This window comes from Mustela putorius, unplaced genomic scaffold, assembly GCF_011764305.1.
Source record: "Mustela putorius furo isolate JIRA1106 unplaced genomic scaffold, ASM1176430v1.1 tig00000281_pilon_pilon_pilon, whole genome shotgun sequence".
Classification (NCBI taxonomy): Eukaryota; Metazoa; Chordata; class Mammalia; order Carnivora; family Mustelidae; genus Mustela; species Mustela putorius.
In genome coordinates, this window is record NW_025421343.1 from 15,795,174 (window position 1) to 15,801,642 (window position 6,469).

Genomic DNA, 6,469 nt, shown 5'->3' on the forward strand with positions numbered 1-6,469 from the left:
TGATTGTTACAATGTGGTGTGTATCCTGTCATAGTTCTGTCTCCCTCCCCAGAGAGGCTGATAGTTGGATAGATAGATAGACAGACAAGACAGACAGTTGATAGACACATACATGCCACGTGGTGCATATTAGATAGGGTAAACACACACACACACACACACACACACACCATATGAAACAAAGAGATTTCTTAAGTCAACATGTTCTAAGAGGATGGGCAGAATGAACAATGTTTCCCATTTCCCAGAAATAATCTTTCCCTTCCCATACAGAGGCTTCCTCATCACGTGTAAGCAGTTTCTGTCAGGGAGTCTGGTTCCTTGTTAGTTCTGTGTGAGAAGTTGTTGTCTCTCACTTGGCTTTTCTGTTCAGCATCCCCAGCTCTGAGTCTGTAGTTCACATTGAGATTCTGTAGGTGAGAATAGCAAGGACTGGGATAAAATTTCTAATAATTTGTGGGACGCCTGGGTGGCTCAGTTGGTTAAGCAGCTGCCTTCGGCTCAGGTCATGATCCCAGCGTCCTGGGATCGAGTCCCATATCGGGCTCCTTGCTCCGCAGGGAGCCTGCTTCTCCGTCTGACTCTGCCTTCCACTCTGTCTGCCTGTGCTCGCTCTCGCTCGCTCTCTCTGACAAATAAATAAAATCTTTAAAAAAGAAATTTCTAATAATTTGAGGTCACCTGTACCCATGTCGAACATTTTCTTGGGTCTTGGGTGAACCACAGTCACTGTGGAACAGGGTGCAGGGTCAGAGCTGCTTGGGACATCAGTTTACCAACCATCCTTCATTAAAGTAGGGTAGGGTCATAACCTGACGATTCTGCCTGTGTCAGCCTGATGTAGGTGTTAGTCAGTTGTTGGTGAGAATTGTGTCAACCTCAAATTACCTCACAACTCGAGTCAGTTGCACAAACAAAATCTTGGAGAAACTGAAGGAATAGAATTTGTAGTTCTGCTAGATCTCAGGTAATTCAAATCCAAGGTCATACTGACTTGAAGAATTATTGAATACATGCAAGTCCAGGCAAGATTACACAACAAATCTCCGTCTGAATATCTTCTAGGAACTCCTCCTAGAGTGCGATTTTGTACCATAGTTGGAAGAATTATTATGTAACAATGGTAGTGTTAGCAAACCCTGAACTCTATGGAGGGACTTGGGTGCTGATGACAAGTTGTGACAGAACTAGGATAGATAGCCCATGTCCCATATGTTACTAGTTGTCATTTTATTTATTTACTCTTTCATGTGTTTTCTCCCTTGATCTTTTCTTAGAGTGCTAGCCAATGCAGTCCTGAATCTTGTTTTGAAGATGCCTACCCTCCTAATGAATCCTGCTGGTGAATGATTCAGAAAGTGGAACCACTGGAAATGAAAGAAAACAGGAAAAAAACAAAAAGGAAAACATAAAATAATATTATAAATCTTACAACGAGTTTGGAAACTATTCATTACACATGTTAAATTAAGAATCACAATATCTAACACTGTGTGTCAAATATACTAAAAAAAATAAGAATCACATTATCCATTATCATATGTGAATCCTCAATATGTGAGAACTTGGCTGAAAATTATTCATCCATCATGTTTATTATTGAGTATCAGTTCTTAAACTATTTTTTTTATGTAACATATTCCTAAGAACCTTTGACTTCAAAAATATTACCATTTCCTACAAAGCTTAACATGAAAACGTTAAAAGTCTCCTTTTGTGTTTGGTTGTTTATCTCATAATTTCTTGCCTTGAAATACCTAAAAAATGCAAAAGCTTCTAAAAGTTCTTTCTTGACAGAGGAGGCTTTGATATTTTCCTCTGCTACCTGTAGACTGAAGAAAGACTGTTCCTAATTCCTCAGAAGGCCATGTGAGAAGGTCATTTATAAGATTCAAAGATCTAGGGACTCCTGGGTGGCCAGGAGTGGTGGCTTAACCAACTCCAGTTGGTTAAGCAGCTGCCTTCGGCTCAGGTCATGATCCCAGCGTCCTGGGATCGAGTCCCACATAGGGCTCCTTGCTCAGCAGGGAGCCTGCTTCTCCCTCTGCCTCTGCCTGCCATTCTGTCTGCCTGTGCTTGCTCTCTCCCCCTCTCTCCCTCTGATAAATAAATAAAAAAAAAAAAAAAAAGATTCAAAGATCTAGATATTTCAAAGCCCTGATCTCTATATTTGTAATCTGAATTCCTTCCCCAAATTGTCATTTCTTTTCTTTGCACTTTTTGGAATAAGTAAATAAGTAAATAAATTTTCTAGAGCTGAGATTCATGTGAGTCCTGGAAGAAATGGCAGCAGTGTCTTATGTTGGGTAGGTAGGTTATTCCTATATTAATGCTAATCCTTCAGCATGGCCCCCAGTAACCCCAGTCTAATTGAGAAAGTGCCACAGACGTTCCCTTTGACCACAGGCCACCTCATAATCCCTCTATTTAATAAATATTTCACTCTATGTAGAAATTTGCATCCCCAGCCCCAAAGTGTCTCCTGTGAGGGATGGAACTTCTGTCCTAAGAAGTTCTCATTAATTCCTACTGCTTAGTTGTCAGTTAAAAGATATAAAGCACAGAGAGGATAAAGATGTTTTCATTCGATGATTCCATTCGAGATCAGTAACTGGTTGTTTCCAGTTTGGGGTTGTCATAAGCAACGCTGTCATGACATTCCTTGAGCATGTACACTCTCAATTCTGTTGGGTATATCAGAGTAAAAAAGTACTAAATCCCAGGGTGTGTATATTCATTTGTAGATAATCACAAACAACTTTCTGACATGAATGTGCCAATACACATTTCAGCAGCAGCACGTGAAATGTCCACTAACTCTTCAGCCTCACCACAACTTAAGCTTGGCAGTTTGCTCAACATTAGCCCATCTGGTTGTGCCATAGCAACAACACAGTGAGATTTTCATGGGCAGTTCCTGCATTACTGATCAAATTTACCCCCTTTGTATGTAATTACTTACCATCTTTGCACAAAGAATTGCTTATTGTGGCTCTTTTTCCCCCTTTACTTGTACTAGTTATTTCTCTTGGCTTATTAGAAGCTATTTGATTATATGTGTTGCAGATATCTGGGGCTTCCCTGGTTCAATCTGTGTCCTAACTGAGGCAGATCTCCCCCCAGAGCACTGACCCAGGCATTGACATGGGCTCTGGACAGCAGGGTGGGCTGCAAAGGGCCATCTGAGCTTCCAGATCCCAAGATCATTCACTTCCCCTTCTCTGCCCTTCAGCAACTCATCCCCAGGTGGTCACGGCAGAGGATGCTGAAGACTCAGCCTGGGAAGGATTTCTCTCCTGTGTCCTCCTGCCTTACCTATCACTTAAACTCCTCCAGATGGTGTTTGGCACAAGCCCATTGAGAAGAAAACAGAAGCCATTCAACTCTTGCTTTTCCAACCTTTTTGTACATTTCAAAGAAGCAGTTTTATCACTGCTACTCCAACTTCCACATAAATGGTCATCACATCAGGAGTTAGAGCTTACTGACCATCAGACACTATCCATCCAAAGGTCCTGATATTATCAGAGAAGTCCCTGAAGTCACCCCATTTGGGCTGGGGACAAAGTTGCATTGCTTATGAAAGTATGATATTGATCCCGTTCACTTAGTTTCCCTTTGTCTCAGTTTCCCTGTCTTTGAAGCTGTGACAACAATGGTTCTTTTTGCAGTTTAAACAAAAGTAAGATATTGAGCACTGTATAAAACACATAGCATATATTATTTTTTCTTTTATTACTATCACTCCTGTGTTCAGTGTTCCCATAATCATGGTCATCATAGATATACTGAGGAACCTCATAGAGAGACATGTGGAAGACAAACTTAGAACTAATTCAAGTATGTCTCATCCACAGCCACATTAAGATCTAGGGCTGTTTTTCAGCAACCAATTCACCATTCCTAAACATAGAATTATTTTGCCTTGATCTATACTAATTGCTCAGGGGTTCCATCAAGCCTGCCAGACCTGTTCATTGTGTTTCTTTTTACCACCCAGTATCAAAACCTCACCCCCAAAAATGTTAAAACATCATGGGTTGTTCTTCTTTCTTACATAATCCTAACATTTTCTCTTTCATCTTTTTTCTAGTTCTTTAATACTTGACCCATGACTTATAGGAAGGAAAAATTACCCCCATCACGTTGGGGGATCTGCTGTTGCATACTTTCAGATTTCTGGGCCTTGGGCCTCTATAAAATGTCACATTGAGAAATATCTTCTAGGGCAGTGCTTTATAAAATGAAGGATTTTATCTGTTTTGGGGCTAAGAAATTAGTGTCATGATTGTATGTTTTAATAATAAAAGCTAGACTAATGGATTAAAACAGAGTGTAATATAACAAAATAGGAAAAAAAGTATGTTGTATGGTTGAATGGTAAGAATAGCTTCATGGATATTTTCTCTATTAGACACATGCTGTGTAATGTGTGCAAAGATGATCCAAAAATAAAAGGGACACTGTCTTAAGAAATGCCTGCAATACACTGAGGTTTATGCACTTTTCCTATTATGTCACAGGACTTCTGTACTATTCCTTCAAATAAAAAAATTAATTGTGATATATTTATGTAATAGTGAAATATTCAGCAGGAAAAAAACAAATTATGGCCACACCAACAATGGAGATGAAATTCAAAGAACACGTTGATCTAAAGAAGCAAGACATCAAAAAAGTATGTACTGTATAATTCCATTTATATGAAGTTCAGAAACAGAGAATGTCGGCTCAACGTGGATAGAAAACAGAAGAGGGGTGGCCTCTTGTGGTATGTGTGTGTGGGCTGGGCATGGAATTGACAGGCAAGTAGACTGAGGGAGCTTTTGGGATGCTAGAGACAGTCTCTGTCTTGATCTGTTTTTAGTTGTACTAATTTTTTTAATGAATATTGTTAAATAATGAGTAGAAATTATGGAGCAAAAATAACAGATTCATTTTCTGTCTTCTTCCTTTACAACCACTGGTATGTTGAGTAACGTAAATTCTGAGAACCCCTCATTTCTCATCTCTAGAGGATTATTGTGAGATGAATTGCTGTAGATGAATGAGTCCTTCGTACAGTATTTGATACACAGTAAGTCCTTAAGATTTCACTCAATGGCAGTTGACAGAGTAGTTTTTGATGTTTATTTGTTTTATTAGTAGTAGCAACATTACAGTAGTAGTGCCTGAAGTATTAGAACTTAACATTAGTAGTACTAATATTTGCAATACTAGTATTAGTCATAGCAGTCTTAGTAGTATTAGCAGTGTTTGCTTGGATGCGGGTTCCCTTTTTTTGCCTACTTCACAGAGTGTTTATCAGAGATAGGATTCAAGGTCCATCCCATGGATGAATTCCGTTGCAGGTCTGCAAGAGAGATTTCATTTTAGAATTCCTGAGGTCTGGGATTTGTGACATCAAGAAAGGAAGCTTTCAAAGGACAAAATCCCTTGATGCTTGAGCCCTGCAAGCCCTTCCCCAAAGCAGCTCCTGCCCGAATGAACAGCCACAGAGCAGAATGCAGCTGCTGTAGCCACCAGAAGCATAGCCCACTGCTTCTCCCGCCCTCCCCACCCAGCCCTGGGAAGGTTATTACTCGGGGCTGTAGCACCGTGGGAGGAAGAATATAATCCTGCTGGCAGCAATAACTGGCAGCATCCTCAGCCTCTACTGTGCTGATTTTGAAGATGAATTCTCTGTCCAACTGAATCGCAGAGAACCATCTGGGACACGAGACTTGAGGTTATCAGCATCATAGATGAGATACTTAGGAGCCTGGCCTGGTTTCTGCTGATACCAGCTCAGATAATTGCTGACACTCTTGTTGGCCCTGCAGATGATGTATGCGTCCTGTCTCAGGGACTCGGAGAAGAAGGCTGGAGACTGGGTCAGCCCCGTGTGCCAATGGACAGCTGGGTTGGAAGAAAAACACAAAGTCACCATTGTTTACCATGTCATACTCCATGTTCTTCCCAGAAGATTCTGGTGGCCCTGGTCTTCTAATCTGAGAACTCCTGGGTTTCCGATGGAAGGGGAGACCCTGGGTCAGGGATCCACAGGGAGGATCCCTGCGGAGATCCCACAGTCAAGAGGAGAGGACTCCCACTATCAAGTGGATGTCCCCTGTACTCCCTTCCTCACCTGGGAGACAGGCCAGCAGAAGGCAGAGGAGTTGGGTCAGGACTCCCATGTTCGATCCAAGGCCCAGCCCGAGGCTTTCTTTCTTTCTTTTTTTTTTTTTTTTTAATTTTTAACTTTGCCTCTATTTTTTTTTCTTTTTTTTTTTTTTTTAAATTTCTTTTCAGCATAACAGTATTGATTGTTTTTGAACCACACCCAGTGCTCTATGCAATCCATGCCCTCTCAAATACCCACCACCTGGTTCCCCCAACCTCCTACTCCCCCGCCCCTTCAAAACCCTCAGATTGTTGTTCAGAGTCCTTAGTCTCTCATGGTTCACCTGCCCTTCCAATTTCCCTTAAC